The 12685-nt window shown below is 34.1% G+C and overlaps 1 pseudogene; it reads right to left on the bottom strand.

Annotated features, from left to right (window-relative positions):
• Nucleotides 1-6: 6 nt before the first annotated feature.
• LOC141697709 (delta(24)-sterol reductase-like) lies at nucleotides 7-10786 on the bottom strand (annotated as a pseudogene).
• Nucleotides 10787-12685: the final 1899 nt, after the last annotated feature.

The following is a 12685-nucleotide window of genomic DNA, read 5'->3' as shown; positions in this document are numbered from 1 at the left end:
TCTCACATTAAACCTCAAAAATCAATCTACAGGCATGTCCACTTCAGCATAAGCTGTCTCAAGATGGGCTTGCTCGGCTTCCTGCACCTCCTTCTCAGTCTTCCTACCTTTCTTACACTTGTAGTACACACTCTAAAGGTTTCCAACAGCTCCATACTTCCCCTGCATGCTGTAAAGCTCGGCATCAAACATCTTCCAGAAATCTTTTCATTGAGCTCAGACACGGCATACTGCGGCTGGAACCATGGTTTTCAATCAACCAGCTCTCGAGTCGACGCACAGCTCTCTGCACCATCAAACTCTCACCTCTTAACACGGGTCCCGGAGCGTAGTACACTCCAACATCTGTGTACATCTGAGCATAGGATGTGTCCCCCTGTCTGTGATGTAGCTCAAATCCTGGTTCAGGATAATCATTGTCTTGCAAGGTAGCTTGTACAGTTTGTGTGGGCAAAGCCAAAGCGGATAAAGCTGTGACAAAGAAAAACATCATTATAGGATAACTTGAACAATAAAATTTGTTATATTGTAATAGGTAGACAGAATCATAGAACATCGAGTTTGTCATGAGAGAACTTAGATTGAAATTTAATCAGCAAAAATCATATTACAGCTTAATCCAATCCAGATTTTTTAGTACTTAATTATGTTTCCACGATGTCAGGCCATGGGGTATGTTACCTCTCCTATGAAACTTTTTTCCTAGATATGTATAATCAAGGTCTGAAAGCCATCAGCTTAGTCCAAACTTAGCATGCACATGTACTGTAACGCATCAATCTTTCAAAGATTATTTACTTTATTTGGGTGGATGCAACATACAGTTATATAATAAATAAATATATAAAGTACCTACACAAATTACATTAACAAAATTACCCCATTTCACGGTGCACAAACTCTAGAGCATCGCCAACCTTGTAAAGTGGAACAAGCATATCCTGAATAACATGCATCTCATGGTAATAGTTTCTAATGGCTTCCCCTTGAGTAGCTTGAGCAGAGAGACCTTGGGTGGCATCAACCAGCCAAGGGTATACCTAAACCACCACTGATCAGCAAATGGAAGGATAAGCTTCCCTTCCCAATACAAACATCTAGTGCCTGTGGTAGTACTCCCTGGTTGGAATGTACTCCACAAACTCTCCGTTCTTCAATGCCTTCTCTGCATGCTGGTAGAACCATGGTTTAAACCACCAACCAACTTCGTTAATTTTATTGCCCTTCTTCTTCGCCTCCTCCTTCGAGCATATCTTCCTGTCATGCAAACAGCTTCTGAAGGATTGTAAATCATAGTCTCACAAAATCTGGCACCTTCTCATCATTATCCTGATCTCCATCTCTAGGCGCGAAAGAATCAATATCCCTGTGCCAGTTCTTTTAGATTACCTTTCACGGGTGTATATGTCAGCTTCATGTATCCTTAACAGGTATCAGCTTAATTTCAGCCGAGACAAGCAGACCAAGTGTCCCTTGAGACCATGGGATAGCATAGAAAAGGTCGGAATATTCATTGTCCTTTGTGGCTCTTACAACCCGCCCATCTGCTAGAACAATCTCATAGGCCACGACAGTGTCAGCAAAAAGGCCATTTTGTGGGAGCTCCCCTCAATCCCATAGCCATTAATGAGACCACCAACAGTGAGATCATCAAGCTCAGCAACAACAGCAAGGGCAAGATTCATTGGAACAGTGACCCTGGTGATCTGTCCCATATTAACTAGAGGTTCACATTTCGCAATCATTCTCTCTTGGTCAATTTCAAGAATGTTGCGGAAAGTGGAAAGATCAACCTCAAAATGTCGAGCACGCTTGTAGTCAACATTTCGCATCCCAACAGCAATATAAGGTTTCCGGGCTGTGCAGACGAGACCATCCTTTGACGGATTCCTCTGCTTGAGGCGTTTCACAACCTTCTTAACATTCTCATCATGTTCCTTCTGACGCTCTCATAGGACTTCCACTCTGATCTGACATCTCCAAGATAGGTAAGGAAGTACAATGTGAAGGAGATAGGGAGGACAACAAAGGAACAATAATCCAGCGGAAGTTGACAAAATAATCAACCCAGATCTTCTTTCTTTTAGGGCGAAGTGGGGCCTCGAGGATCTGACATTTTGGGTAAAAGATATGCCAAATTTGCTGTAACATAAAATAAAAACTGTAAGGCGGCAGGAAAAATACAAACGGAACACAGCAGACATTGTGCTTGAAGATGCAAATGAAAATTAAAATCAGCGCCACTATACACGGCAGAATACCCGTGCAGAGTATCAAGACACGTTAGATTTCATAATATAACATGTAGCTGACACATATCATATAATGTTCATTTTTGATGTAATATAAGTTGCATATCATATTATATACAAACACCAAAGAATAAAGATCACCGACTTTGAATAAAGACAAACAAAATCAATTGCAAGGATTCTATAACCACATCAGGCAGCCAATATAAATATTATGTTTCCACGTGAGTTAAAACAACCAATAAGAAATACAGTTTTTGACTTAGCAAAAAAAAATACAGTTTTTGTAGAGGAAACATGTACATCTCTTTCAAGACATGTTGCTAATATATAATTATTACCAGCAAAATCCATAATTTGCTAGAAAAGGTAATATCTCACATGCTAGAAAGGTAAAACTAAAAAAAACCGATACGTAAATGTACTATTAGAAATGATACGGAAATATTATAATTTCAATATCCGTAAAATTACTTAGAACTTGATCATAATTTCCGTAAAATTATTTTTCTCAGGGTAAGACAACTTGGGCAGGAATCTCAATTAAATGGTTCGGATATTATACTGGTATAAGAAAATTTCTAACACAAATAAACACTCGAATCTCAGTTATAATCGTCATCTACTCGTGTATCTACATCCATAAGACAAGTTCAAGCACATTCCAAAACTCAAACGGTAAAAGTAAAACCTAAAAAATCGAAAAGGCATGTGCACAAGCAACAGTACAGCAACATTAATTATTCAATTACATTCAAATTTTTACAGATCTAGGTGAATTTACAGATCTAGGTGAAACATCAACGGAAACAACTGCACAGTAAGCCGCAGAAATAGCACTAAATTCATCGCCAGAATAACATATCATATTAATATAATGCAGTAACAAATTAAGGTTTAAGTGTGAAATGATTGAAATCTAAATCAACTGTATGTAAGTCTACGAGTATCAATAATTAGTCAAAAAAATTTTAAAAAAATTACACAAATAAAAAAATCAAACATTTCACAGTTCTATGGTAATTAAAACAGAAAAAGGCACAATCGCAACAAATGAACAGCAAAAGTAGTATAAATCAATCAAATTCGTTAATTCATGTAATGTGCAAGATCGAGCCAGTGATACGAACATATTATATATGTATGTATAGGTGTTGTATAGAGAAATGAAGATACCTGAGAAGCGCAGAGGAGATGAGGCGGCTGAAGAGATGAGAGTGAGGGTTTTACTCGCGGAGTGGAGTGATCTTTTGTGATGTGACTTTGATGTGCCCCTATTTACCTATTTATAATCTTTAATTTTACATAAAAAAATCATCTTTTTCTAGCAAGAAAAATAATATTTATTTGAGATGTATAACTAGATTATTTGATGTTTGGTTGAGTAAGAAAAAAAAATCCGTCCAAATTATATTATCGGTCTTTCTAGTCACTAACTCTTATCGGTGGAATTGATCTGAATGCAGAGGGTCATTAACATTTATTATTCAATAACTAATAAAAAGAGTCCATTTATATGGGAATTACTGACTATTATGTGCCCTTGGGCACACCATAGAAAATCCCTTATATTATAGCAAATTAACATTGATTAACAAACTTAAAATAGGAAGTCAAGTCAAAATTTTAAATATCACAGTTATCCAGTATATTTATAATTATAGAAAGTCTTAATTAAAGCATATCACAAAATAGTTTAAATAACAATTTATTTTTTTACTTCGAATAAAAACATAAAATTACTAACAGAGAGAGACCGATAATGGATAAGCAAACTTATCACTCATCACTCAGATCGACAGTGTTGTTACTCATGTCCTTCTTATTTGATGCAGTTTTGTCCTCCTTTTCCCACATTATTTACAATATATTTTATAATAAAAATTGATCAAGTATACATGATAAATGATATAAATTCTTATTGAAAAAAACATGGAATGAATTTTTCACATTCTTCGGCATTAGCAAACTCGTATGAAAAGTTTCATCCAGATTAGTGTTCATCTAATCCTTCTATATCTATCCTTCAACCAACTTTGAGTATATATGAATGTCTTCATCATTTTCAGCACAAAGAACACCAGAATGGATCTTTATTCGTCCACTCGTGTTGAATGTTCTGAAGTAACGGTAGACACTGAAATAACGAGTGTGTCATTAGAATTTTTAGATAAAGTCGTATACCCGCTAGAATTGTTTTTCAACCAAAGTAGTATGTTGAACTTATTAGTCATAGAATCCTCTTCTTCATACCTTATAGATAAAGTGGCTCATGTAATAACGAGTGTGTCATTAGAATTCTTAGATAAAGTCGTATACCCGCTAGAATTATTTTTCAACCAAAATAGTATGTTGAACTTATTAGTCATAGAATACTCTTCTTCATACCTTATAGATAAAGTGGCTCGTCAATTTGTCATCCTTTTTTTCCATACCATGTAAATACTTTTTTCAAATTGAAGAGCCGCAACCAGCATCAAATATGTGTTGTTCCCCCTTGTAGGCACGTCTAAAACTAGTCCCCCTCTAATGATCAATTTTTTCCTTTTCTGCGCAAGCTCTGAATTTTAATAGTCTTGCCAGAGACGATTGAATGTATTTAAATAAATTATGGATAGAAGCAATTGGATCATTTAGGTTTGTTAGTCCATAAATGATAATTAAGTTAATGATGAGAGCACCATATCAAGCATGGAGATGTTCATCATCAAGAACGGAATATTTTCCCGCGTTGAATCTCCTTCAATCCTCTAATCAAGCAAGCAGCCCTTGATCATCTTGCCAATGATCTCTCCTTTTTTATTTAAAACTTGACAAAATTTTATTATCATTTTTTGTAGTGTTCAATCAGATTCGATGTAGTGCGCGGTGAGGCGCATATGGAATAATTGAGTTCGAGATGTCCAACAACTGGTTGTTAAACTCACGGCCTTTTTACCCGATATCGTCAATTCTTTTTTCAGTTTACATATTCATTGAAGGAAAGTGTGTCTATGTCCTTAGTAATAATCATTCGACTAGAGACAACAAACTTAGGTTGCAACTTATTGATCAAATCATTAAAACCTGCCCATTCTACGATTTTGAAGGCTTGTTCATCTCTTGCCACAAACTTAGCTAATGCGTTCTTGCAGCTCACCTTATTAAAGTAAAAACCAATAAACTGCCCTCTACTTCGATTTCACGTCTAAAACTAAGCACTTTTCGAGTCTTATCAGCCAAATTATTCAGATACTTCTTACATTTCTTCAACTGAACTCACAAATTATTTGTTCCAACTCTTATACTATGACAAGCATAATTCGCTCTACATTAATTGCATGTGTACCTAAACTCATGTGATTTCCACCTATTATTTTAGTGAAATATCCCATACATCAGATGTTCTTGTCGGTTTTTTCTTTCTTATGAGTGGGTGATCATCATCTTCCTCCTTTTAAGGGGATTTAAGTTCAATAGGTTCATCATAGGTTGGGGTGTTCGGGGCAGATGTTGGATTTTGGTAAGTGTTTGGGTTTTGGGTGGTATTTAGAGTTGGACTAGGAGTGGATAAGTTCGTTTAATAGTTATAATTTCAGGGAATATTTTATTCCATTAGGATGAACAAAGGTCGGTTTGGCCGAATTAAGATAACAAAATAACCCGACCCAATTATTAGGTACATGATATGTTTATACCATCATAAAAAGCCTACTCAAGCAACAATGTCACTTTACATGGAAAAATGGATTCAACCATTTGAACTAATGATAGATTTCTTTTGTACATGTATTGTTTGACTTATAGACAACTCATAATGCTATAAAAGTTTAGGGATTTCTATACAACAGTCTTGTATATAAAATAAATCAATTGGTAGAAGTTCAATGAAGATTGTTCAAGTAGCAAATTGAAGAAGGATGACTCTTGAAGTCAATAAGTTGCAGGAATTTCTCTAAGTTAAATATCGTGAAGTCTAAAAGAGCTATGTCGTGAAGTCCAAAAACCCCATTAGTAAAGTCCAGTTCAAAGTCATAATCGTAAAGTTCAAATTTGGTTTATGTCGTTTTCTTGGAAACTATAGCACAATTTCTTTATTTTATATAAAGTAAACTGAGTTAAATTTATATATATATATATGTTCTTGCATAGTTATATTTCTGCAGCTAGTTATGTTGTAGTTGTCAATTTTTCAAAACACATCGAAAGTTTTTCAACTAGTCATTCACTCCCTGCCTAATTTTGAGATCCTTGTTTTCTAACACTAATTAATTTGGATTATAAAATTCTAAACCGTTAATCTAAATATATATTTTCTAACCAAACTCGATAATTTATATATAGGGTTGGGTCGGATAGTGCTAAAAATATCATGATTGGGATTGAAACTAATTGCAACAAAAATGTAGACTATCAAGCTGCTGCATTTTTGTATCTTACACATATAAACTAGATGTTGCCATTTTATGTTGAGGTTAATTTGACATTTTAGATTTTTAATGAACTGACAAGTAATATACGGATACACAAAATATATTTTTTTATATGAAAAAATGAATAGATTAAAGAAAAGTATAAACATGTTTTATTTTATGTATCATGATATCAAATTTTCAAGTAATTGAAGCAGTTAGATCTATAAAATCTCATGATAGAAAATGTGCATCAGTCATTACTACTATAATTAGAATCAACAAGAACCATTGTATGTATAACTCAGAATTATAGATTCAACATTTAATGGCTAAAGTGATAGAACTAACTAAATATATAATGGGCCTGTAAATAGTAATAATTTAACGGGGTGGGTTTGGTTGGTAAGGGTTGTAATTTTTAAATCTTGACCTAACCCACTATATTCGGGTCCAATTAAATTTCAGTTTGGGATGATTCGGCTCGTTCTTCCGAAAAAAGGGCGGGTTGCTTCGATTTATGCAGGTTGGTCAGATTTTGATCCTAAAAAGATACAAGATAATAGGAAAGATAAACCCAAACAACTCACAGTCAAGCAATATATTTCAAAACAAATCAAAATGAAAGAATTAAACTTAGAAAATCAAATATATTTTAAAATCAAGACGCGTATAATAAATATTTAACATGTTGATTCAGTAGAGAGAAATGAATCAAATGATACAAGTCACAATCAAATAAATGGTAAATAGATAAATAAGATACTAAAAAATACATGAAGATATCAAAAGAATATATTTAGTGAAATAAATAAATGGTAAGAGAATCAACTTATAAATCAAATAAAGATTGAGCAAATATATTCAGCGAAAAACTTGCAAATCGCGATAAGACTGAGATTCGAATGGAAAGAGAAACGCGGCTGCAGGTTGTTACTTGTTATGAGATATGTATGTGTTATGTTGTGTAGGGTTAACCATTTAGGTTTAGGGACTAGTGGACTAGAAGTCAGTAATGTGTTGGGCCTTAACAATTAGATCGAGTTGGGTTACGATTTTAATAACTAAACAATGAGTTATCCTGATATAATCAATCAAAAATTAACAGAACCATCCCACGAGATTGGATGACACGGTTTGGTCGGCCTAATTAAGGGTTAGGTTGTGTCAATTTTTATGAATTCGCTAACCCGTGAGCAACTTTAGCCTGGAAGGTCATGCATGGGTTGAGACTTGAGAATAAATATATTACAAAATTAAGAATCACTAGCCTAAAACCCGTACGACGCACAATTTTTTTTGTTTTTATTTTAATATTGTAGTAATTATAGTTGTTAAAAATATGTTATTTTTTAGCCTGATATCATTATATCGATCAACGAACTATTTTTTAGTTTAATTTTTTATCTCGGTTCAATAGTATAATTGTTTTTACACCGTCAGTAGTATCTATTATTTTATTTTAGCCCGAACACCTTCTATATTTAACCAAATATTATCTCATACTAGCCTACAGTGTCGGTATATATAATTTTATTTTAAAGGTTTCATAATTTTTAAAGATAATATTATATAAGATAATTATGTCAAATTAATAAATTAATTAAGTGAGGGCAATTAGGTAACTACAACAAGTACCGACCAACTATCAAACTTTTAATGTTTAGTCTAAATCCATGCGATACAAGGTTGTTTTAATAATTATTATTTTATATTAATATTTTTTAATATATTTATAAGAACTGTAAGAATGTCTGAATAAGTAAAGTAAAATATATCTTTTATTATATTATAATAACTATTTTATAATAATTACGTTTAAAAAAATATAATTTAATAAACTCACTAAATAATACAGGTTCAATTCCCATCCGTAACAATTTCCTATCAATGTTGGAGAATATTCCGAGGAAAGATATATTTAGTTCAATCTTCGTTGTTGATTTGGTTTATCAACATTAGTTTTAGAGTCGTGAACAATGATCTTATCTAATTTATGATAAAACTCTCTTTTTCCCCGTTCATTCTTTTGTAATATTATAGAAGATAATTATCTTAAAATAATAAATTAGTTAAGTCGGACAATTATGTAATTTTAGTGAGTACCGAGCGACTGCCAAACTGATAGGTATGAATACAACACAGGGGGTGAATGTGTATTGGATATTTTTAAGGCATTTTTAATGTTATTCACTTGGTTAACAAAGCATATTAAAGATGTAGTAATATTATGTTAGCTGGAGTAAAACAGTGCACACAATATTTCAAAACTCACTTAATTTTGTATTAAAATCAAGCTAGTATTTTAATACAAATCCTGGGTTCTTTGTAAGTAAAGAACTCAGCTTCTTCCTTAATAGAGTTACAAGAAAAACTAGATCTGTTTGATATAAATTTTTAAAAGCAAATGACCAGTGTTTACTTATAGATTAGCAAACACAGGTTTACACAACATGCAATAAGATGTACTAAGCCCTACTTTAAGTTATCTCTAAATCTTTCCAATTCTGGCTTAGTGAATCCTTGCATATCCTGTTGATTCGTGACTTTCCTTTGTCAGTTAATCTTGGCCTTTGATCTTGTACTCTTCAAGCTGCTTTTGTAGACTTTTCAATCTAAGTGATTAGATCGTTTGTTGATTGATAATCTTGAATATTTAAATTTTCTGCATTTTGTACTGAGCTTCATGCCCAGATCTCCAGTTGTTATAGAGAACTGGCATCTCGATAAGTATAATGGCTTATCGAGATCTCTTAGTTCTCTACAAGTGTTTTGACTTGTCGAGGTCTCTGAGTTCTCGAGGTAACTTTGACTTGTCGAGATCTCCAAGACTCTGCTGTTAGGTCACACTTTCACTGTAGAGGGGGTGAATACAGTGTTTATTACAACCAAATCAAACTTCAAGAACTTATGTAACAGAAAACAAACTTTATTAAAACAATAAACTCTGTTACAATCTGGAACTGTTATCTCTCAGTGATGAACAAAATATCACGAGAGCTTCTAGAGTTATAATTAATAATATTCTCGATAATGATAACACATCTAGTGTAAACTCTATTCCTGTGTTTATATACTACACAGTTACAAGATATTCGCTAATTGATATGGAATATAATTCTGTTTCCTAAAATATATCAATCAGATATCTTCTATTCCAAGTATTCCATTCTTCACGGAATTCCTTCTTCATGCATATCTCTTCTTATGTTTATCTTGATCTTCTTAACTTTAATCAGCTACTGTCCTTATCTGATCGTCCTTCAGCACTTAAGTTCTGATATCTATCTCCTGAGACATAAGTACTGATATCCCTTAAGTTCTGACTTCCAGTATAAGTACTGATCAGTTTAAGTACTGATTTGTTCTGTTCAAATAAGATCTGAAATCTAAACATAAAACATATTAGCCATGACATTATCAAATATATCTAACAATCTCCCCCAACTTGTAAATTAACAAAATATACAAGTTTAACAGATATTTGATGATGTCAAAAACATTAAGTACAAATGCATGAGAAATAGACAAGATAACTACAACTTACAGTCCTTAAAGTTTTTACCAATTCAACTTCTGATAACAACTTCAATCTGTATAAACATCAGAATTTAAGCAGTTGTAGATCTTCAACTTGGCTTCATCATTTTCTGATCTCTCTGATGTCAGGAGTTGTTCTGAGATAATTCTTCAACAAACATTTCTCAGCATATCTGAGTTCATCAATCATTCTCCTTTTAACATCTTTAAGCTCTGCAGTATCTTCACCAGTTTGAAATATTGCAGCTCTGAGATCATTAATCTTTGCTTTTCTCAACTCCCGATCTAGTCTTATAACATAAGCTTATTAGACTCTAGATTGAATTCAAGCCCCTTAATACCAAGATATGTTCTGATCTGTGCAGTATTAGGCTTCATATCAACAATATCACCATTGTGATTTCTGTACTTTGGAACATATCTGCTGTCAGACTTAACAGAATAAAGTCTTTTCTGTCTCTGAATCTGTTCCTTTAAGTAGTTTGCAGCAGTCTCTGTTATTCTGTCATCCACTTGAAGTAAGAACAATACATGCTCCAATTCTTCAAAATACTTCAACGGAATGGCATTTTGTCTTATATGATAAACCCTACCATCTGTCATGAAATACAACATGATGTATTCTTTCAAGTAGGTATGGTAAACCATCTGTACAGATTCTAGTTGATTCAATTCTTTCAGGAGTTGCTCCAATACCTGGTTCACACAAGGAAGTTGGATCATCAGTAGTGTTGTGTACTCTTCTTTCATCAGCACTTCCCAATCCAGTTTTATCTCTAGCTTCCTTTCCAGTAACTACTCTTGCTTCAAAACCACTTGCAGTAGTCTTCAAAGGTTGAGTCTGTTTTGCTTTAGTGAATCCTGGTAGGAGTGTATTTAGATCTTCTTTCTGATATCAAGTTAACTTGAGCACTGTCAGAGGTTACTTGCTTCTTCTGAATATCAGAACTTACAATTTCTTGACTCTGAACAACTTGAGCCATGTCAGAAGGTTGTTTTAAGAACTTTTCCTTGAAGTCAGAGCAAGATTATCTTTTCCATCAGTAATTTCTTCTTCCTCAGGAGGTACATAAGGCTTGATAGGTTCACCAACCTTTTCTTTACCCTTGGATCTTGGATCTATCTGTGGTTGTGATCTAGCCAAAGTTTCTTCAGTATGTATCCTTTCTTTGATCACAATGCCTTTAGGTTTTGGAAGTAACTTTTTACCAGAAGCTTCAGATTTAGATGTGACTTTCTCTGATTTAAGTCTGGCTTCTTCTTCCTTTAAACTTTCCAAGTCCATCCCTGGATTTTCTTGAAGAAATAACTGTCTTGACATTTCCTCATCAAGATCTAGAAGTTCATCAGAACTTATCCTTTTACCAGCAGCAGAACTTATTCTTTTCCCAGTATCAGAACTTGTTCTGTGACTAGCTTGTCTTGATGTAAACCTTCTACCTTGACTATGACCACTACCCATTCAGAGTTTCCTTGGTCATCTTTTCCATCATCCTTTCCTTGCAGTGACTTGTTGGTTTGCATTTGGACTTAATTACCTTCTCCCCCTTTTTGGCATCAGCAGGTAATAAAAGAGAGATAAGTAAGTTCCACTGAGGTCTGGATTTCAGTAAGTTGCGATTGCTGAGAAGCTTGATTTGTCAGAATTTGATCAATCTGAGCTTGTTGCTTCTCTTGAGTTTTCTCAATATAAGCAACCCTGTCAATGGTAGGTTGGAAGAACTTTTTCTTATCAAGTTTCCAAACTTGTTCCTGTTTAATAAAGTTCTCCTGAATCTTGTGTAGCTCTGCATGAGTATTGGAATGAAGACCTTGTAGATGTTTAGTACTCAATGCAGTGACTCTAAGCTGGGTTTTAAAATCATCAGAATTTAACATTTCATCAGCTTTAGTCAAGTGCTCAGCAAGATGTAAAGCATTTGGAACACATGAAACTGAGTTCCATTCCTTAGTCCACTCCTGACCTGCAGGAGTTTCACTCCAAGGTACTGGTGCATCCCTGATAACAAACTCCTTTAGCAGTTCAGACTTAGGAAGAGTCAGTGGAGGAGTATGTCCTGAAGGACCTGCTGCATCAGCATCTACAGTTGTAGCAGCTTCACCAGTATCTCCAACATTTGCAGCATCAGAACTTAAAGAATCAGTATCTTCTGATAAGACAACTGTGTGAGTAGCAATGGAGGCTTCAACATCCTCTAATTGCTGATCTGATACTAAGTTCTGATCAACAGCCATATCCTGATGCTCACCTAAAATCTGATCATCATCTTGATGCAGAGAAGGTGATAGTGATAACTCAGGAGTTTGAACAGCATCAGTAACAGGTGTTGTGGAAGGATTATTTGTTGTTGGAGCTTCTAACAAAAGTATTTCAGGCACAACCAAGTTCTGAATATCAATTTCAGCACTTGTGCCTGGATCAACAAGAGATATAGAAGGTGAATTAGCCTTGTCAGATACAGGTTCCTGAGATGGAGTTGATGGAGAAGAAGTGACTGGAGC

Source organism: Apium graveolens, chromosome 11 (genome assembly GCF_009905375.1).
Source record: "Apium graveolens cultivar Ventura chromosome 11, ASM990537v1, whole genome shotgun sequence".
NCBI lineage: Eukaryota > Viridiplantae > Streptophyta > Magnoliopsida > Apiales > Apiaceae > Apium > Apium graveolens.
Note: the sequence above shows the minus strand (reverse complement) of the source record. Positions and strands in the feature narration are given on the sequence as shown.